This window comes from Leptodactylus fuscus, chromosome 7 (genome assembly GCF_031893055.1).
Source record: "Leptodactylus fuscus isolate aLepFus1 chromosome 7, aLepFus1.hap2, whole genome shotgun sequence".
NCBI lineage: Eukaryota > Metazoa > Chordata > Amphibia > Anura > Leptodactylidae > Leptodactylus > Leptodactylus fuscus.
Window position 1 is genome coordinate 30,530,014 of NC_134271.1, and position 18,514 is coordinate 30,548,527.

At 50.5% G+C, this 18,514-nt stretch overlaps 27 non-coding genes across 27 annotated transcripts; 13 read left to right on the plus strand and 14 right to left on the minus strand.

Annotated features, from left to right (window-relative positions):
* Positions 1-83: 83 nt before the first annotated feature.
* On the minus strand, positions 84-165 carry TRNAS-GCU (transfer RNA serine (anticodon GCU)). The gene has a single exon. It is a non-coding gene; the product is annotated as a tRNA-Ser (tRNA).
* Positions 166-1,017: 852 nt separating this feature from the next.
* TRNAT-AGU (transfer RNA threonine (anticodon AGU)) lies at positions 1,018-1,091 on the plus strand. Its single transcript has one exon. It is a non-coding gene; the product is annotated as a tRNA-Thr (tRNA).
* A 371-nt stretch (positions 1,092-1,462) lies between these two features.
* On the minus strand, positions 1,463-1,544 carry TRNAS-GCU (transfer RNA serine (anticodon GCU)). Its single transcript has one exon. It is a non-coding gene; the product is annotated as a tRNA-Ser (tRNA).
* An 852-nt stretch (positions 1,545-2,396) lies between these two features.
* TRNAT-AGU (transfer RNA threonine (anticodon AGU)) lies at positions 2,397-2,470 on the plus strand. The gene has a single exon. It is a non-coding gene; the product is annotated as a tRNA-Thr (tRNA).
* Positions 2,471-2,841: 371 nt separating this feature from the next.
* TRNAS-GCU (transfer RNA serine (anticodon GCU)) lies at positions 2,842-2,923 on the minus strand. Its single transcript has one exon. It is a non-coding gene; the product is annotated as a tRNA-Ser (tRNA).
* An 852-nt stretch (positions 2,924-3,775) lies between these two features.
* TRNAT-AGU (transfer RNA threonine (anticodon AGU)) lies at positions 3,776-3,849 on the plus strand. Its single transcript has one exon. It is a non-coding gene; the product is annotated as a tRNA-Thr (tRNA).
* Positions 3,850-4,220: 371 nt separating this feature from the next.
* On the minus strand, positions 4,221-4,302 carry TRNAS-GCU (transfer RNA serine (anticodon GCU)). Its single transcript has one exon. It is a non-coding gene; the product is annotated as a tRNA-Ser (tRNA).
* An 852-nt stretch (positions 4,303-5,154) lies between these two features.
* TRNAT-AGU (transfer RNA threonine (anticodon AGU)) lies at positions 5,155-5,228 on the plus strand. The gene has a single exon. It is a non-coding gene; the product is annotated as a tRNA-Thr (tRNA).
* A 371-nt stretch (positions 5,229-5,599) lies between these two features.
* On the minus strand, positions 5,600-5,681 carry TRNAS-GCU (transfer RNA serine (anticodon GCU)). Its single transcript has one exon. It is a non-coding gene; the product is annotated as a tRNA-Ser (tRNA).
* Positions 5,682-6,533: 852 nt separating this feature from the next.
* On the plus strand, positions 6,534-6,607 carry TRNAT-AGU (transfer RNA threonine (anticodon AGU)). Its single transcript has one exon. It is a non-coding gene; the product is annotated as a tRNA-Thr (tRNA).
* A 371-nt stretch (positions 6,608-6,978) lies between these two features.
* TRNAS-GCU (transfer RNA serine (anticodon GCU)) lies at positions 6,979-7,060 on the minus strand. The gene has a single exon. It is a non-coding gene; the product is annotated as a tRNA-Ser (tRNA).
* An 852-nt stretch (positions 7,061-7,912) lies between these two features.
* On the plus strand, positions 7,913-7,986 carry TRNAT-AGU (transfer RNA threonine (anticodon AGU)). The gene has a single exon. It is a non-coding gene; the product is annotated as a tRNA-Thr (tRNA).
* A 371-nt stretch (positions 7,987-8,357) lies between these two features.
* On the minus strand, positions 8,358-8,439 carry TRNAS-GCU (transfer RNA serine (anticodon GCU)). Its single transcript has one exon. It is a non-coding gene; the product is annotated as a tRNA-Ser (tRNA).
* Positions 8,440-9,291: 852 nt separating this feature from the next.
* TRNAT-AGU (transfer RNA threonine (anticodon AGU)) lies at positions 9,292-9,365 on the plus strand. The gene has a single exon. It is a non-coding gene; the product is annotated as a tRNA-Thr (tRNA).
* A 371-nt stretch (positions 9,366-9,736) lies between these two features.
* Positions 9,737-9,818, minus strand: TRNAS-GCU (transfer RNA serine (anticodon GCU)). The gene has a single exon. It is a non-coding gene; the product is annotated as a tRNA-Ser (tRNA).
* Positions 9,819-10,670: 852 nt separating this feature from the next.
* TRNAT-AGU (transfer RNA threonine (anticodon AGU)) lies at positions 10,671-10,744 on the plus strand. The gene has a single exon. It is a non-coding gene; the product is annotated as a tRNA-Thr (tRNA).
* Positions 10,745-11,115: 371 nt separating this feature from the next.
* Positions 11,116-11,197, minus strand: TRNAS-GCU (transfer RNA serine (anticodon GCU)). Its single transcript has one exon. It is a non-coding gene; the product is annotated as a tRNA-Ser (tRNA).
* Positions 11,198-12,049: 852 nt separating this feature from the next.
* TRNAT-AGU (transfer RNA threonine (anticodon AGU)) lies at positions 12,050-12,123 on the plus strand. Its single transcript has one exon. It is a non-coding gene; the product is annotated as a tRNA-Thr (tRNA).
* A 371-nt stretch (positions 12,124-12,494) lies between these two features.
* Positions 12,495-12,576, minus strand: TRNAS-GCU (transfer RNA serine (anticodon GCU)). Its single transcript has one exon. It is a non-coding gene; the product is annotated as a tRNA-Ser (tRNA).
* An 852-nt stretch (positions 12,577-13,428) lies between these two features.
* On the plus strand, positions 13,429-13,502 carry TRNAT-AGU (transfer RNA threonine (anticodon AGU)). Its single transcript has one exon. It is a non-coding gene; the product is annotated as a tRNA-Thr (tRNA).
* Positions 13,503-13,873: 371 nt separating this feature from the next.
* On the minus strand, positions 13,874-13,955 carry TRNAS-GCU (transfer RNA serine (anticodon GCU)). The gene has a single exon. It is a non-coding gene; the product is annotated as a tRNA-Ser (tRNA).
* An 852-nt stretch (positions 13,956-14,807) lies between these two features.
* TRNAT-AGU (transfer RNA threonine (anticodon AGU)) lies at positions 14,808-14,881 on the plus strand. The gene has a single exon. It is a non-coding gene; the product is annotated as a tRNA-Thr (tRNA).
* A 371-nt stretch (positions 14,882-15,252) lies between these two features.
* TRNAS-GCU (transfer RNA serine (anticodon GCU)) lies at positions 15,253-15,334 on the minus strand. Its single transcript has one exon. It is a non-coding gene; the product is annotated as a tRNA-Ser (tRNA).
* Positions 15,335-16,186: 852 nt separating this feature from the next.
* On the plus strand, positions 16,187-16,260 carry TRNAT-AGU (transfer RNA threonine (anticodon AGU)). Its single transcript has one exon. It is a non-coding gene; the product is annotated as a tRNA-Thr (tRNA).
* A 371-nt stretch (positions 16,261-16,631) lies between these two features.
* TRNAS-GCU (transfer RNA serine (anticodon GCU)) lies at positions 16,632-16,713 on the minus strand. The gene has a single exon. It is a non-coding gene; the product is annotated as a tRNA-Ser (tRNA).
* An 852-nt stretch (positions 16,714-17,565) lies between these two features.
* TRNAT-AGU (transfer RNA threonine (anticodon AGU)) lies at positions 17,566-17,639 on the plus strand. Its single transcript has one exon. It is a non-coding gene; the product is annotated as a tRNA-Thr (tRNA).
* Positions 17,640-18,010: 371 nt separating this feature from the next.
* On the minus strand, positions 18,011-18,092 carry TRNAS-GCU (transfer RNA serine (anticodon GCU)). The gene has a single exon. It is a non-coding gene; the product is annotated as a tRNA-Ser (tRNA).
* Positions 18,093-18,514: the final 422 nt, after the last annotated feature.

The following is an 18,514-nucleotide window of genomic DNA, read 5'->3' on the forward strand; positions in this document are numbered from 1 at the left end:
GAATGTCCGTGCTCTGGGCATCCGCTGGCAGACAAAAGAGGCTCAGCAAAGCAAGTTTCCAAGTGGGAAACGTCAGAAAGAATCGACGAGGATGGGATTCGAACCCATGCATGCAGAACACAATGGATTAGCAGTCCATCGCCTTAACCACTCGGCCACCTCGTCCTGGCGGCGGCCGATTCCCAACATCCCCAAAAGAATTTTGAGGAGCCTTGGGCTGCGTTTCCACTCAACCTCGTGTAGCGTCGTTCATTGGCCCAGTGGGCCTTATCTCACCTCCTACGGTATATAATGTCTTTCTAGTGGAAAGTCTACCAGAGATAAACACACGCCAAGGGTTTAAATGCCAAAATGTCTCTAGTCATCAATAGTTCTTACTCATGTCTGTACTTCCCTGGCATTCCTTCAATCAGTCTATTCCTTAAATATGCCGTGAAAGCAAGACAGATCTGGATGCATGCTGCGCTGGCTCAATCAGCCACGCCACCACAAATCTCTAGCCCTCCACATGCGTCCAACTGCTGTGGCATTCTGCCAATTTGTCCGTGCGGTTTCAAGCAGCGCCTTTCCCAAAAAGATTTGATTTCTTAAATGTCACGACTCGCAGGGACTTCCTATTATTAAATGTTGCTGCCGAGTATGGAATAGAAGTGAAGGTCTCTTAGCTTTTGCAAAGGCAACCCCGTGAAACTCACTGCGGATGTTTGGGGGGCGTGAAGGGAAGGGGAGGGGGGACTTCTATTGTCCACATGGGTCCTCCTGGCGAGGATGGGATAAAAAGACAAACGCTGTAAGGGCTGCGTCAAATAATACAGGCGCGCAGAAATTGGAGTCATCCATTAGAGATGCCGTTTGGCAGGCTTCCCGGCGGCGGTTTATTCGCAGGGCGCTGTGGCTTGGTCGTTTCAAGCGCCTGTCTAGTAAACAGGAGATCCAGCGCTTTCTTTCCGTGGCACTGTGGCTTGGTTGGTTAAAGCGCCCGTATTGTAACCCGGGCACCCGGCGGCTTCCTCATGTGGCGCTGTGGCTTAGTTGGTTAAAGCGCCTGTCTAGTAAACAGGAGATCCTGAGTTCGAATCTCAGCAGTGCCTACCTTCCCTATTTTCAGCTTTTCACGCAAAATGATAAGGAGGCGTTTGACATCGAACTTGCCTTTCCCACAGCCCAAAGATAGACCCATGGCGGGATAAAGAATGTGTATTGGCTAATGGCGGGAAAAGGAGGAACTCTGCCACCACCTTCTTTAGAGGATATAGGATGGCATCAAGCCAGACAAATGAAAAGAGAGGTGACTTCCTAGTGCCCCCCTTCATCGGCCACACCATCCATCCAGACGTCATTGCAGAGTTTGCCAACGGCCCTTCTTGAATGGTGATTGCGAATGTCCGTGCTCTGGGCATCCGCTGGCAGACAAAAGAGGCTCAGCAAAGCAAGTTTCCAAGTGGGAAACGTCAGAAAGAATCGACGAGGATGGGATTCGAACCCATGCATGCAGAACACAATGGATTAGCAGTCCATCGCCTTAACCACTCGGCCACCTCGTCCTGGCGGCGGCCGATTCCCAACATCCCCAAAAGAATTTTGAGGAGCCTTGGGCTGCGTTTCCACTCAACCTCGTGTAGCGTCGTTCATTGGCCCAGTGGGCCTTATCTCACCTCCTACGGTATATAATGTCTTTCTAGTGGAAAGTCTACCAGAGATAAACACACGCCAAGGGTTTAAATGCCAAAATGTCTCTAGTCATCAATAGTTCTTACTCATGTCTGTACTTCCCTGGCATTCCTTCAATCAGTCTATTCCTTAAATATGCCGTGAAAGCAAGACAGATCTGGATGCATGCTGCGCTGGCTCAATCAGCCACGCCACCACAAATCTCTAGCCCTCCACATGCGTCCAACTGCTGTGGCATTCTGCCAATTTGTCCGTGCGGTTTCAAGCAGCGCCTTTCCCAAAAAGATTTGATTTCTTAAATGTCACGACTCGCAGGGACTTCCTATTATTAAATGTTGCTGCCGAGTATGGAATAGAAGTGAAGGTCTCTTAGCTTTTGCAAAGGCAACCCCGTGAAACTCACTGCGGATGTTTGGGGGGCGTGAAGGGAAGGGGAGGGGGGACTTCTATTGTCCACATGGGTCCTCCTGGCGAGGATGGGATAAAAAGACAAACGCTGTAAGGGCTGCGTCAAATAATACAGGCGCGCAGAAATTGGAGTCATCCATTAGAGATGCCGTTTGGCAGGCTTCCCGGCGGCGGTTTATTCGCAGGGCGCTGTGGCTTGGTCGTTTCAAGCGCCTGTCTAGTAAACAGGAGATCCAGCGCTTTCTTTCCGTGGCACTGTGGCTTGGTTGGTTAAAGCGCCCGTATTGTAACCCGGGCACCCGGCGGCTTCCTCATGTGGCGCTGTGGCTAAGTTGGTTAAAGCGCCTGTCTAGTAAACAGGAGATCCTGAGTTCGAATCTCAGCAGTGCCTACCTTCCCTATTTTCAGCTTTTCACGCAAAATGATAAGGAGGCGTTTGACATCGAACTTGCCTTTCCCACAGCCCAAAGATAGACCCATGGCGGGATAAAGAATGTGTATTGGCTAATGGCGGGAAAAGGAGGAACTCTGCCACCACCTTCTTTAGAGGATATAGGATGGCATCAAGCCAGACAAGTGAAAAGAGAGGTGACTTCCTAGTGCCCCCCTTCATCGGCCACACCATCCATCCAGACGTCATTGCAGAGTTTGCCAACGGCCCTTCTTGAATGGTGATTGCGAATGTCCGTGCTCTGGGCATCCGCTGGCAGACAAAAGAGGCTCAGCAAAGCAAGTTTCCAAGTGGGAAACGTCAGAAAGAATCGACGAGGATGGGATTCGAACCCATGCATGCAGAACACAATGGATTAGCAGTCCATCGCCTTAACCACTCGGCCACCTCGTCCTGGCGGCGGCCGATTCCCAACATCCCCAAAAGAATTTTGAGGAGCCTTGGGCTGCGTTTCCACTCAACCTCGTGTAGCGTCGTTCATTGGCCCAGTGGGCCTTATCTCACCTCCTACGGTATATAATGTCTTTCTAGTGGAAAGTCTACCAGAGATAAACCCACGCCAAGGGTTTAAATGCCAAAATGTCTCTAGTCATCAATAGTTCTTACTCATGTCTGTACTTCCCTGGCATTCCTTCAATCAGTCTATTCCTTAAATATGCCGTGAAAGCAAGACAGATCTCGATGCATGCTGCGCTGGCTCAATCAGCCACGCCACCACAAATCTCTAGCCCTCCACATGCGTCCAACTGCTGTGGCATTCTGCCAATTTGTCCGTGCGGTTTCAAGCAGCGCCTTTCCCAAAAAGATTTGATTTCTTAAATGTCACGACTCGCAGGGACTTCCTATTATTAAATGTTGCTGCCGAGTATGGAATAGAAGTGAAGGTCTCTTAGCTTTTGCAAAGGCAACCCCGTGAAACTCACTGCGGATGTTTGGGGGGCGTGAAGGGAAGGGGAGGGGGGACTTCTATTGTCCACATGGGTCCTCCTGGCGAGGATGGGATAAAAAGGCAAACGCTGTAAGGGCTGCGTCAAATAATACAGGCGCGCAGAAATTGGAGTCATCCATTAGAGATGCCGTTTGGCAGGCTTCCCGGCGGCGGTTTACTCGCATGGCGCTGTGGCTTGGTCGTTTCAAGCGCCTGTCTAGTAAACAGGAGATCCAGCGCTTTCTTTCCGTGGCACTGTGGCTTGGTTGGTTAAAGCGCCCGTATTGTAACCCGGGCACCCGGCGGCTTCCTCATGTGGCGCTGTGGCTTAGTTGGTTAAAGCGCCTGTCTAGTAAACAGGAGATCCTGAGTTCGAATCTCAGCAGTGCCTACCTTCCCTATTTTCAGCTTTTCACGCAAAATGATAAGGAGGCGTTTGACATCGAACTTGCCTTTCCCACAGCCCAAAGATAGACCCATGGCGGGATAAAGAATGTGTATTGGCTAATGGCGGGAAAAGGAGGAACTCTGTCACCACCTTCTTTAGAGGATATAGGATGGCATCAAGCCAGACAAATGAAAAGAGAGGTGACTTCCTAGTGCCCCCCTTCATCGGCCATACCATCCATCCAGACGTCATTGCAGAGTTTGCCAACGGCCCTTCTTGAATGGTGATTGCGAATGTCCGTGCTCTGGGCATCCGCTGGCAGACAAAAGAGGCTCAGCAAAGCAAGTTTCCAAGTGGGAAACGTCAGAAAGAATCGACGAGGATGGGATTCGAACCCATGCATGCAGAGCACAATGGATTAGCAGTCCATCGCCTTAACCACTCGGCCACCTCGTCCTGGCGGCGGCCGATTCCCAACATCCCCAAAAGAATTTTGAGGAGCCTTGGGCTGCGTTTCCACTCAACCTCGTGTAGCGTCGTTCATTGGCCCACTGGGCCTTATCTCACCTCCTACGGTATATAATGTCTTTCTAGTGGAAAGTCTACCAGAGATAAACCCACGCCAAGGGTTTAAATGCCAAAATGTCTCTAGTCATCAATAGTTCTTACTCATGTCTGTACTTCCCTGGCATTCCTTCAATCAGTCTATTCCTTAAATATGCCGTGAAAGCAAGACAGATCTCGATGCATGCTGCGCTGGCTCAATCAGCCACGCCACCACAAATCTCTAGCCCTCCACATGCGTCCAACTGCTGTGGCATTCTGCCAATTTGTCCGTGCGGTTTCAAGCAGCGCCTTTCCCAAAAAGATTTGATTTCTTAAATGTCACGACTCGCAGGGACTTCCTATTATTAAATGTTGCTGCCGAGTATGGAATAGAAGTGAAGGTCTCTTAGCTTTTGCAAAGGCAACCCAGTGAAACTCACTGCGGATGTTTGGGGGGCGTGAAGGGAAGGGGAGGGGGGACTTCTATTGTCCACATGGGTCCTCCTGGCGAGGATGGGATAAAAAGGCAAACGCTGTAAGGGCTGCGTCAAATAATACAGGCGCGCAGATATTGGAGTCATCCATTAGAGATGCCGTTTGGCAGGCTTCCCGGCGGCGGTTTATTCGCAGGGCGCTGTGGCTTGGTCGTTTCAAGCGCCTGTCTAGTAAACAGGAGATCCAGCGCTTTCTTTCCGTGGCACTGTGGCTTGGTTGGTTAAAGCGCCCGTATTGTAACCCGGGCACCCGGTGGCTTCCTCATGTGGCGCTGTGGCTTAGTTGGTTAAAGCGCCTGTCTAGTAAACAGGAGATCCTGAGTTCGAATCTCAGCAGTGCCTACCTTCCCTATTTTCAGCTTTTCACGCAAAATGATAAGGAGGCGTTTGACATCGAACTTGCCTTTCCCACAGCCCAAAGATAGACCCATGGCGGGATAAAGAATGTGTATTGGCTAATGGCGGGAAAAGGAGGAGCTCTGCCACCACCTTCTTTAGAGGATATAGGATGGCATCAAGCCAGACAAATGAAAAGAGAGGTGACTTCCTAGTGCCCCCCTTCATCTGCCACACCATCCATCCAGACGTCATTGCAGAGTTTGCCAACGGCCCTTCTTGAATGGTGATTGCGAATGTCCGTGCTCTGGGCATCCGCTGGCAGACAAAAGAGGCTCAGCAAAGCAAGTTTCCAAGTGGGAAACGTCAGAAAGAATCGACGAGGATGGGATTCGAACCCATGCATGCAGAGCACAATGGATTAGCAGTCCGTCGCCTTAACCACTCGGCCACCTCGTCCTGGCGGCGGCCGATTCCCAACATCCCCAAAAGAATTTTGAGGAGCCTTGGGCTGCGTTTCCACTCAACCTCGTGTAGCGTCGTTCATTGGCCCACTGGGCCTTATCTCACCTCCTACGGTATATAATGTCTTTCTAGTGGAAAGTCTACCAGAGATAAACACACGCCAAGGGTTTAAATGCCAAAATGTCTCTAGTCATCAATAGTTCTTACTCATGTCTGTACTTCCCTGGCATTCCTTCAATCAGTCTATTCCTTAAATATGCCGTGAAAGCAAGACAGATCTGGATGCATGCTGCGCTGGCTCAATCAGCCACGCCACCACAAATCTCTAGCCCTCCACATGCGTCCAACTGCTGTGGCATTCTGCCAATTTGTCCGTGCGGTTTCAAGCAGCGCCTTTCCCAAAAAGATTTGATTTCTTAAATGTCACGACTCGCAGGGACTTCCTATTATTAAATGTTGCTGCCGAGTATGGAATAGAAGTGAAGGTCTCTTAGCTTTTGCAAAGGCAACCCCGTGAAACTCACTGCGGATGTTTGGGGGGCGTGAAGGGAAGGGGAGGGGGGACTTCTATTGTCCACATGGGTCCTCCTGGCGAGGATGGGATAAAAAGGCAAACGCTGTAAGGGCTGCGTCAAATAATACAGGCGCGCAGAAATTGGAGTCATCCATTAGAGATGCCGTTTGGCAGGCTTCCCGGCGGCGGTTTATTCGCAGGGCGTTGTGGCTTGGTCGTTTCAAGCGCCTGTCTAGTAAACAGGAGATCCAGCGCTTTCTTTCTGTGGCACTGTGGCTTGGTTGGTTAAAGCGCCCGTATTGTAACCCGGGCACCCGGCGGCTTCCTCATGTGGCGCTGTGGCTTAGTTGGTTAAAGCGCCTGTCTAGTAAACAGGAGATCCTGAGTTCGAATCTCAGTAGTGCCTACCTTCCCTATTTTCAGCTTTTCACGCAAAATGATAAGGAGGCGTTTGACATCGAACTTGCCTTTCCCACAGCCCAAAGATAGACCCATGGCGGGATAAAGAATGTGTATTGGCTAATGGCGGGAAAAGGAGGAACTCTGTCACCACCTTCTTTAGAGGATATAGGATGGCATCAAGCCAGACAAATGAAAAGAGAGGTGACTTCCTAGTGCCCCCCTTCATCGGCCACACCATCCATCCAGACGTCATTGCAGAGTTTACCAACGGCCCTTCTTGAATGGTGATTGCGAATGTCCGTGCTCTGGGCATCCGCTGGCAGACAAAAGAGGCTCAGCAAAGCAAGTTTCCAAGTGGGAAACGTCAGAAAGAATCGACGAGGATGGGATTCGAACCCATGCATGCAGAGCACAATGGATTAGCAGTCCATCGCCTTAACCACTCGGCCACCTCGTCCTGGCGGCGGCCGATTCCCAACATCCCCAAAAGAATTTTGAGGAGCCTTGGGCTGCGTTTCCACTCAACCTCGTGTAGCGTCGTTCATTGGCCCACTGGGCCTTATCTCACCTCCTACGGTATATAATGTCTTTCTAGTGGAAAGTCTACCAGAGATAAACACACGCCAAGGGTTTAAATGCCAAAATGTCTCTAGTCATCAATAGTTCTTACTCATGTCTGTACTTCCCTGGCATTCCTTCAATCAGTCTATTCCTTAAATATGCCGTGAAAGCAAGACAGATCTGGATGCATGCTGCGCTGGCTCAATCAGCCACGCCACCACAAATCTCTAGCCCTCCACATGCGTCCAACTGCTGTGGCATTCTGCCAATTTGTCCGTGCGGTTTCAAGCAGCGCCTTTCCCAAAAAGATTTGATTTCTTAAATGTCACGACTCGCAGGGACTTCCTATTATTAGATGTTGCTGCCGAGTATGGAATAGAAGTGAAGGTCTCTTAGCTTTTGCAAAGGCAACCCAGTGAAACTCACTGCGGATGTTTGGGGGGCGTGAAGGGAAGGGGAGGGGGGACTTCTATTGTCCACATGGGTCCTCCTGGCGAGGATGGGATAAAAAGGCAAACGCTGTAAGGGCTGCGTCAAATAATACAGGCGCGCAGAAATTGGAGTCATCCATTAGAGATGCCGTTTGGCAGGCTTCCCGGCGGCGGTTTATTCGCAGGGCGCTGTGGCTTGGTCGTTTCAAGCGCCTGTCTAGTAAACAGGAGATCCAGCGCTTTCTTTCCGTGGCACTGTGGCTTGGTTGGTTAAAGCGCCCGTATTGTAACCCGGGCACCCGGCGGCTTCCTCATGTGGCGCTGTGGCTTAGTTGGTTAAAGCGCCTGTCTAGTAAACAGGAGATCCTGAGTTCGAATCTCAGCAGTGCCTACCTTCCCTATTTTCAGCTTTTCACGCAAAATGATAAGGAGGCGTTTGACATCGAACTTGCCTTTCCCATAGCCCAAAGATAGACCCATGGCGGGATAAAGAATGTGTATTGGCTAATGGCGGGAAAAGGAGGAACTCTGCCACCACCTTCTTTAGAGGATATAGGATGGCATCAAGCCAGACAAATGAAAAGAGAGGTGACTTCCTAGTGCCCCCCTTCATCGGCCACACCATCCATCCAGACGTCATTGCAGAGTTTGCCAACGGCCCTTCTTGAATGGTGATTGCGAATGTCCGTGCTCTGGGCATCCGCTGGCAGACAAAAGAGGCTCAGCAAAGCAAGTTTCCAAGTGGGAAACGTCAGAAAGAATCGACGAGGATGGGATTCGAACCCATGCATGCAGAGCACAATGGATTAGCAGTCCATCGCCTTAACCACTCGGCCACCTCGCCCTGGCGGCGACCGATTCCCAACATCCCCAAAAGAATTTTGAGGAGCCTTGGGCTGCGTTTCCACTCAACCTCGTGTAGCGTCGTTCATTGGCCCACTGGGCCTTATCTCACCTCCTACGGTATATAATGTCTTTCTAGTGGAAAGTCTACCAGAGATAAACACACGCCAAGGGTTTAAATGCCAAAATGTCTCTAGTCATCAATAGTTCTTACTCATGTCTGTACTTCCCTGGCATTCCTTCAATCAGTCTATTCCTTAAATATGCCGTGAAAGCAAGACAGATCTGGATGCATGCTGCGCTGGCTCAATCAGCCACGCCACCACAAATCTCTAGCCCTCCACATGCGTCCAACTGCTGTGGCATTCTGCCAATTTGTCCGTGCGGTTTCAAGCAGCGCCTTTCCCAAAAAGATTTGATTTCTTAAATGTCACGACTCGCAGGGACTTCCTATTATTAAATGTTGCTGCCGAGTATGGAATAGAAGTGAAGGTCTCTTAGCTTTTGCAAAGGCAACCCAGTGAAACTCACTGCGGATGTTTGGGGGTCGTGAAGGGAAGGGGAGGGGGGACTTCTATTGTCTACATGGGTCCTCCTGGCGAGGGTGGGATAAAAAGGCAAACGCTGTAAGGGCTGCGTCAAATAATACAGGCGCGCAGAAATTGGAGTCATCCATTAGAGATGCCGTTTGGCAGGCTTCCCGGCGGCGGTTTATTCGCAGGGCGCTGTGGCTTGGTCGTTTCAAGCGCCTGTCTAGTAAACAGGAGATCCAGCGCTTTCTTTCCGTGGCACTGTGGCTTGGTTGGTTAAAGCGCCCGTATTGTAACCCGGGCACCCGGCGGCTTCCTCATGTGGCGCTGTGGCTTAGTTGGTTAAAGCGCCTGTCTAGTAAACAGGAGATCCTGAGTTCGAATCTCAGCAGTGCCTACCTTCCCTATTTTCAGCTTTTCACGCAAAATGATAAGGAGGCGTTTGACATCGAACTTGCCTTTCCCACAGCCCAAAGATAGACCCATGGCGGGATAAAGAATGTGTATTGGCTAATGGCGGGAAAAGGAGGAACTCTGCCACCACCTTCTTTAGAGGATATAGGATGGCATCAAGCCAGACAAATGAAAAGAGAGGTGACTTCCTAGTGCCCCCCTTCATCGGCCACACCATCCATCCAGACGTCATTGCAGAGTTTGCCAACGGCCCTTCTTGAATGGTGATTGCGATTGTCCGTGCTCTGGGCATCCGCTGGCAGACAAAAGAGGCTCAGCAAAGCAAGTTTCCAAGTGGGAAACGTCAGAAAGAATCGACGAGGATGGGATTCGAACCCATGCATGCAGAGCACAATGGATTAGCAGTCCATCGCCTTAACCACTCGGCCACCTCGTCCTGGCGGCGGCCGATTCCCAACATCCCCAAAAGAATTTTGAGGAGCCTTGGGCTGCGTTTCCACTCAACCTCGTGTAGCGTCGTTCATTGGCCCACTGGGCCTTATCTCACCTCCTACGGTATATAATGTCTTTCTAGTGGAAAGTCTACCAGAGATAAACACACGCCAAGGGTTTAAATGCCAAAATGTCTCTAGTCATCAATAGTTCTTACTCATGTCTGTACTTCCCTGGCATTCCTTCAATCAGTCTATTCCTTAAATATGCCGTGAAAGCAAGACAGATCTGGATGCATGCTGCGCTGGCTCAATCAGCCACGCCACCACAAATCTCTAGCCCTCCACATGCGTCCAACTGCTGTGGCATTCTGCCAATTTGTCCGTGCGGTTTCAAGCAGCGCCTTTCCCAAAAAGATTTGATTTCTTAAATGTCACGACTCGCAGGGACTTCCTATTATTAGATGTTGCTGCCGAGTATGGAATAGAAGTGAAGGTCTCTTAGCTTTTGCAAAGGCAACCCAGTGAAACTCACTGCGGATGTTTGGGGGGCGTGAAGGGAAGGGGAGGGGGGACTTCTATTGTCCACATGGGTCCTCCTGGCGAGGATGGGATAAAAAGGCAAACGCTGTAAGGGCTGCGTCAAATAATACAGGCGCGCAGAAATTGGAGTCATCCATTAGAGATGCCGTTTGGCAGGCTTCCCGGTGGCGGTTTATTCGCAGGGCGCTGTGGCTTGGTCGTTTCAAGCGCCTGTCTAGTAAACAGGAGATCCAGCGCTTTCTTTCCGTGGCACTGTGGCTTGGTTGGTTAAAGCGCCCGTATTGTAACCCGGGCACCCGGCGGCTTCCTCATGTGGCGCTGTGGCTTAGTTGGTTAAAGCGCCTGTCTAGTAAACAGGAGATCCTGAGTTCGAATCTCAGCAGTGCCTACCTTCCCTATTTTCAGCTTTTCACGCAAAATGATAAGGAGGCGTTTGACATCGAACTTGCCTTTCCCACAGCCCAAAGATAGACCCATGGCGGGATAAAGAATGTGTATTGGCTAATGGCGGGAAAAGGAGGAACTCTGCCACCACCTTCTTTAGAGGATATAGGATGGCATCAAGCCAGACAAATGAAAAGAGAGGTGACTTCCTAGTGCCCCCCTTCATCGGCCACACCATCCATCCAGACGTCATTGCAGAGTTTGCCAACGGCCCTTCTTGAATGGTGATTGCGAATGTCCGTGCTCTGGGCATCCGCTGGCAGACAAAAGAGGCTCAGCAAAGCAAGTTTCCAAGTGGGAAACGTCAGAAAGAATCGACGAGGATGGGATTCGAACCCATGCATGCAGAGCACAATGGATTAGCAGTCCATCGCCTTAACCACTCGGCCACCTCGTCCTGGCGGCGGCCGATTCCCAACATCCCCAAAAGAATTTTGAGGAGCCTTGGGCTGCGTTTCCACTCAACCTCGTGTAGCGTCGTTCATTGGCCCACTGGGCCTTATCTCACCTCCTACGGTATATAATGTCTTTCTAGTGGAAAGTCTACCAGAGATAAACACACGCCAAGGGTTTAAATGCCAAAATGTCTCTAGTCATCAATAGTTCTTACTCATGTCTGTACTTCCCTGGCATTCCTTCAATCAGTCTATTCCTTAAATATGCCGTGAAAGCAAGACAGATCTCGATGCATGCTGCGCTGGCTCAATCAGCCACGCCACCACAAATCTCTAGCCCTCCACATGCGTCCAACTGCTGTGGCATTCTGCCAATTTGTCCGTGCGGTTTCAAGCAGCGCCTTTCCCAAAAAGATTTGATTTCTTAAATGTCACGACTCGCAGGGACTTCCTATTATTAGATGTTGCTGCCGAGTATGGAATAGAAGTGAAGGTCTCTTAGCTTTTGCAAAGGCAACCCAGTGAAACTCACTGCGGATGTTTGGGGGGCGTGAAGGGAAGGGGAGGGGGGACTTCTATTGTCCACATGGGTCCTCCTGGCGAGGATGGGATAAAAAGGCAAACGCTGTAAGGGCTGCGTCAAATAATACAGGCGCGCAGAAATTGGAGTCATCCATTAGAGATGCCGTTTGGCAGGCTTCCCGGCGGCGGTTTATTCGCAGGGCGCTGTGGCTTGGTCGTTTCAAGCGCCTGTCTAGTAAACAGGAGATCCAGCGCTTTCTTTCCGTGGCACTGTGGCTTGGTTGGTTAAAGCGCCCGTATTGTAACCCGGGCACCCGGCGGCTTCCTCATGTGGCGCTGTGGCTTAGTTGGTTAAAGCGCCTGTCTAGTAAACAGGAGATCCTGAGTTCGAATCTCAGCAGTGCCTACCTTCCCTATTTTCAGCTTTTCACGCAAAATGATAAGGAGGCGTTTGACATCGAACTTGCCTTTCCCATAGCCCAAAGATAGACCCATGGCGGGATAAAGAATGTGTATTGGCTAATGGCGGGAAAAGGAGGAACTCTGCCACCACCTTCTTTAGAGGATATAGGATGGCATCAAGCCAGACAAATGAAAAGAGAGGTGACTTCCTAGTGCCCCCCTTCATCGGCCACACCATCCATCCAGACGTCATTGCAGAGTTTGCCAACGGCCCTTCTTGAATGGTGATTGCGAATGTCCGTGCTCTGGGCATCCGCTGGCAGACAAAAGAGGCTCAGCAAAGCAAGTTTCCAAGTGGGAAACGTCAGAAAGAATCGACGAGGATGGGATTCGAACCCATGCATGCAGAGCACAATGGATTAGCAGTCCATCGCCTTAACCACTCGGCCACCTCGCCCTGGCGGCGGCCGATTCCCAACATCCCCAAAAGAATTTTGAGGAGCCTTGGGCTGCGTTTCCACTCAACCTCGTGTAGCGTCGTTCATTGGCCCACTGGGCCTTATCTCACCTCCTACGGTATATAATGTCTTTCTAGTGGAAAGTCTACCAGAGATAAACACACGCCAAGGGTTTAAATGCCAAAATGTCTCTAGTCATCAATAGTTCTTACTCATGTCTGTACTTCCCTGGCATTCCTTCAATCAGTCTATTCCTTAAATATGCCGTGAAAGCAAGACAGATCTGGATGCATGCTGCGCTGGCTCAATCAGCCACGCCACCACAAATCTCTAGCCCTCCACATGCGTCCAACTGCTGTGGCATTCTGCCAATTTGTCCGTGCGGTTTCAAGCAGCGCCTTTCCCAAAAAGATTTGATTTCTTAAATGTCACGACTCGCAGGGACTTCCTATTATTAAATGTTGCTGCCGAGTATGGAATAGAAGTGAAGGTCTCTTAGCTTTTGCAAAGGCAACCCAGTGAAACTCACTGCGGATGTTTGGGGGTCGTGAAGGGAAGGGGAGGGGGGACTTCTATTGTCCACATGGGTCCTCCTGGCGAGGGTGGGATAAAAAGGCAAACGCTGTAAGGGCTGCGTCAAATAATACAGGCGCGCAGAAATTGGAGTCATCCATTAGAGATGCCGTTTGGCAGGCTTCCCGGCGGCGGTTTATTCGCAGGGCGCTGTGGCTTGGTCGTTTCAAGCGCCTGTCTAGTAAACAGGAGATCCAGCGCTTTCTTTCCGTGGCACTGTGGCTTGGTTGGTTAAAGCGCCCGTATTGTAACCCGGGCACCCGGCGGCTTCCTCATGTGGCGCTGTGGCTTAGTTGGTTAAAGCGCCTGTCTAGTAAACAGGAGATCCTGAGTTCGAATCTCAGCAGTGCCTACCTTCCCTATTTTCAGCTTTTCACGCAAAATGATAAGGAGGCGTTTGACATCGAACTTGCCTTTCCCACAGCCCAAAGATAGACCCATGGCGGGATAAAGAATGTGTATTGGCTAATGGCGGGAAAAGGTGGAACTCTGCCACCACCTTCTTTAGAGGATATAGGATGGCATCAAGCCAGACAAATGAAAAGAGAGGTGACTTCCTAGTGCCCCCCTTCATCGGCCACACCATCCATCCAGACGTCATTGCAGAGTTTGCCAACGGCCCTTCTTGAATGGTGATTGCGATTGTCCGTGCTCTGGGCATCCGCTGGCAGACAAAAGAGGCTCAGCAAAGCAAGTTTCCAAGTGGGAAACGTCAGAAAGAATCGACGAGGATGGGATTCGAACCCATGCATGCAGAGCACAATGGATTAGCAGTCCATCGCCTTAACCACTCGGCCACCTCGTCCTGGCGGCGGCCGATTCCCAACATCCCCAAAAGAATTTTGAGGAGCCTTGGGCTGCGTTTCCACTCAACCTCGTGTAGCGTCGTTCATTGGCCCACTGGGCCTTATCTCACCTCCTACGGTATATAATGTCTTTCTAGTGGAAAGTCTACCAGAGATAAACACACGCCAAGGGTTTAAATGCCAAAATGTCTCTAGTCATCAATAGTTCTTACTCATGTCTGTACTTCCCTGGCATTCCTTCAATCAGTCTATTCCTTAAATATGCCGTGAAAGCAAGACAGATCTCGATGCATGCTGCGCTGGCTCAATCAGCCACGCCACCACAAATCTCTAGCCCTCCACATGCGTCCAACTGCTGTGGCATTCTGCCAATTTGTCCGTGCGGTTTCAAGCAGCGCCTTTCCCAAAAAGATTTGATTTCTTAAATGTCACGACTCGCAGGGACTTCCTATTATTAGATGTTGCTGCCGAGTATGGAATAGAAGTGAAGGTCTCTTAGCTTTTGCAAAGGCAACCCAGTGAAACTCACTGCGGATGTTTGGGGGGCGTGAAGGGAAGGGGAGGGGGGACTTCTATTGTCCACATGGGTCCTCCTGGCGAGGATGGGATAAAAAGGCAAACGCTGTAAGGGCTGCGTCAAATAATACAGGCGCGCAGAAATTGGAGTCATCCATTAGAGATGCCGTTTGGCAGGCTTCCCGGCGGCGGTTTATTCGCAGGGCGCTGTGGCTTGGTCGTTTCAAGCGCCTGTCTAGTAAACAGGAGATCCAGCGCTTTCTTTCCGTGGCACTGTGGCTTGGTTGGTTAAAGCGCCCGTATTGTAACCCGGGCACCCGGCGGCTTCCTCATGTGGCGCTGTGGCTTAGTTGGTTAAAGCGCCTGTCTAGTAAACAGGAGATCCTGAGTTCGAATCTCAGCAGTGCCTACCTTCCCTATTTTCAGCTTTTCACGCAAAATGATAAGGAGGCGTTTGACATCGAACTTGCCTTTCCCACAGCCCAAAGATAGACCCATGGCGGGATAAAGAATGTGTATTGGCTAATGGCGGGAAAAGGAGGAACTCTGCCACCACCTTCTTTAGAGGATATAGGATGGCATCAAGCCAGACAAATGAAAAGAGAGGTGACTTCCTAGTGCCCCCCTTCATCGGCCACACCATCCATCCAGACGTCATTGCAGAGTTTGCCAACGGCCCTTCTTGAATGGTGATTGCGAATGTCCGTGCTCTGGGCATCCGCTGGCAGACAAAAGAGGCTCAGCAAAGCAAGTTTCCAAGTGGGAAACGTCAGAAAGAATCGACGAGGATGGGATTCGAACCCATGCATGCAGAGCACAATGGATTAGCAGTCCATCGCCTTAACCACTCGGCCACCTCGTCCTGGCGGCGGCCGATTCCCAACATCCCCAAAAGAATTTTGAGGAGCCTTGGGCTGCGTTTCCACTCAACCTCGTGTAGCGTCGTTCATTGGCCCAGTGGGCCTTATCTCACCTCCTACGGTATATAATGTCTTTCTAGTGGAAAGTCTACCAGAGATAAACCCACGCCAAGGGTTTAAATGCCAAAATGTCTCTAGTCATCAATAGTTCTTACTCATGTCTGTACTTCCCTGGCATTCCTTCAATCAGTCTATTCCTTAAATATGCCGTGAAAGCAAGACAGATCTCGATGCATGCTGCGCTGGCTCAATCAGCCACGCCACCACAAATCTCTAGCCCTCCACATGCGTCCAACTGCTGTGGCATTCTGCCAATTTGTCCGTGCGGTTTCAAGCAGCGCCTTTCCCAAAAAGATTTGATTTCTTAAATGTCACGACTCGCAGGGACTTCCTATTATTAGATGTTGCTGCCGAGTATGGAATAGAAGTGAAGGTCTCTTAGCTTTTGCAAAGGCAACCCCGTGAAACTCACTGCGGATGTTTGGGGGGCGTGAAGGGAAGGGGAGGGGGGACTTCTATTGTCCACATGGGTCCTCCTGGCGAGGATGGGATAAAAAGGCAAACGCTGTAAGGGCTGCGTCAAATAATACAGGCGCGCAGAAATTGGAGTCATCCATTAGAGATGCCGTTTGGCAGGCTTCCCGGCGGCGGTTTATTCGCAGGGCGCTGTGGCTTGGTCGTTTCAAGCGCCTGTCTAGTAAACAGGAGATCCAGCGCTTTCTTTCCGTGGCACTGTGGCTTGGTTGGTTAAAGCGCCCGTATTGTAACCCGGGCACCCGGTGGCTTCCTCATGTGGCGCTGTGGCTTAGTTGGTTAAAGCGCCTGTCTAGTAAACAGGAGATCCTGAGTTCGAATCTCAGCAGTGCCTACCTTCCCTATTTTCAGCTTTTCACGCAAAATGATAAGGAGGCGTTTGACATCGAACTTGCCTTTCCCACAGCCCAAAGATAGACCCATGGCGGGATAAAGAATGTGTATTGGCTAATGGCGGGAAAAGGAGGAACTCTGTCACCACCTTCTTTAGAGGATATAGGATGGCATCAAGCCAGACAAATGAAAAGAGAGGTGACTTCCTAGTGCCCCCCTTCATCGGCCACACCATCCATCCAGACGTCATTGCAGAGTTTGCCAACGGCCCTTCTTGAATGGTGATTGCGAATGTCCGTGCTCTGGGCATCCGCTGGCAGACAAAAGAGGCTCAGCAAAGCAAGTTTCCAAGTGGGAAACGTCAGAAAGAATCGACGAGGATGGGATTCGAACCCATGCATGCAGAGCACAATGGATTAGCAGTCCATCGCCTTAACCACTCGGCCACCTCGTCCTGGCGGCGGCCGATTCCCAACATCCCCAAAAGAATTTTGAGGAGCCTTGGGCTGCGTTTCCACTCAACCTCGTGTAGCGTCGTTCATTGGCCCACTGGGCCTTATCTCACCTCCTACGGTATATAATGTCTTTCTAGTGGAAAGTCTACCAGAGATAAACACACGCCAAGGGTTTAAATGCCAAAATGTCTCTAGTCATCAATAGTTCTTACTCATGTCTGTACTTCCCTGGCATTCCTTCAATCAGTCTATTCCTTAAATATGCCGTGAAAGCAAGACAGATCTCGATGCATGCTGCGCTGGCTCAATCAGCCACGCCACCACAAATCTCTAGCCCTCCACATGCGTCCAACTGCTGTGGCATTCTGCCAATTTGTCCGTGCGGTTTCAAGCAGCGCCTTTCCCAAAAAGATTTGATTTCTTAAATGTCACGACTCGCAGGGACTTCCTATTATTAGATGTTGCTGCCGAGTATGGAATAGAAGTGAAGGTCTCTTAGCTTTTGCAAAGGCAACCCAGTGAAACTCACTGCGGATGTTTGGGGGGCGTGAAGGGAAGGGGAGGGGGGACTTCTATTGTCCACATGGGTCCTCCTGGCGAGGATGGGATAAAAAGGCAAACGCTGTAAGGGCTGCGTCAAATAATACAGGCGCGCAGAAATTGGAGTCATCCATTAGAGATGCCGTTTGGCAGGCTTCCCGGCGGCGGTTTATTCGCAGGGCGCTGTGGCTTGGTCGTTTCAAGCGCCTGTCTAGTAAACAGGAGATCCAGCGCTTTCTTTCCGTGGCACTGTGGCTTGGTTGGTTAAAGCGCCCGTATTGTAACCCGGGCACCCGGCGGCTTCCTCATGTGGCGCTGTGGCTTAGTTGGTTAAAGCGCCTGTCTAGTAAACAGGAGATCTTGAGTTCGAATCTCAGCAGTGCCTACCTTCCCTATTTTCAGCTTTTCACACAAAATGATAAGGAGGCGTTTGACATCGAACTTGCCTTTCCCACAGCCCAAAGATAGACCCATGGCGGGATAAAGAATGTGTATTGGCTAATGGCGGGAAAAGGAGGAATTCTGTCACCACTTTCTTTAGAGGATATAGGATGGCATCAAGCCAGACAAATGAAAAGAGAGGTGACTTCCTAGTGCCCCCCTTCATCGGCCACACCATCCATCCAGACGTCATTGCAGAGTTTGCCAACGGCCCTTCTTGAATGGTGATTGCGAATGTCCGTGCTCTGGGCATCCGCTGGCAGACAAAAGAGGCTCAGCAAAGCAAGTTTCCAAGTGGGAAACGTCAGAAAGAATCGACGAGGATGGGATTCGAACCCATGCATGCAGAGCACAATGGATTAGCAGTCCATCGCCTTAACCACTCGGCCACCTCGTCCTGGCGGCGACCGATTCCCAACATCCCCAAAAGAATTTTGAGGAGCCTTGGGCTGCGTTTCCACTCAACCTCGTGTAGCGTCGTTCATTGGCCCAGTGGGCCTTATCTCACCTCCTACGGTATATAATGTCTTTCTAGTGGAAAGTCTACCAGAGATAAACCCATGCCAAGGGTTTAAATGCCAAAATGTCTCTAGTCATCAATAGTTCTTACTCATGTCTGTACTTCCCTGGCATTCCTTCAATCAGTCTATTCCTTAAATATGCCGTGAAAGCAAGACAGATCTGGATGCATGCTGCGCTGGCTCAATCAGCCACGCCACCACAAATCTCTAGCCCTCCACATGCGTCCAACTGCTGTGGCATTCTGCCAATTTGTCCGTGCGGTTTCAAGCAGCGCCTTTCCCAAAAAGATTTGATTTC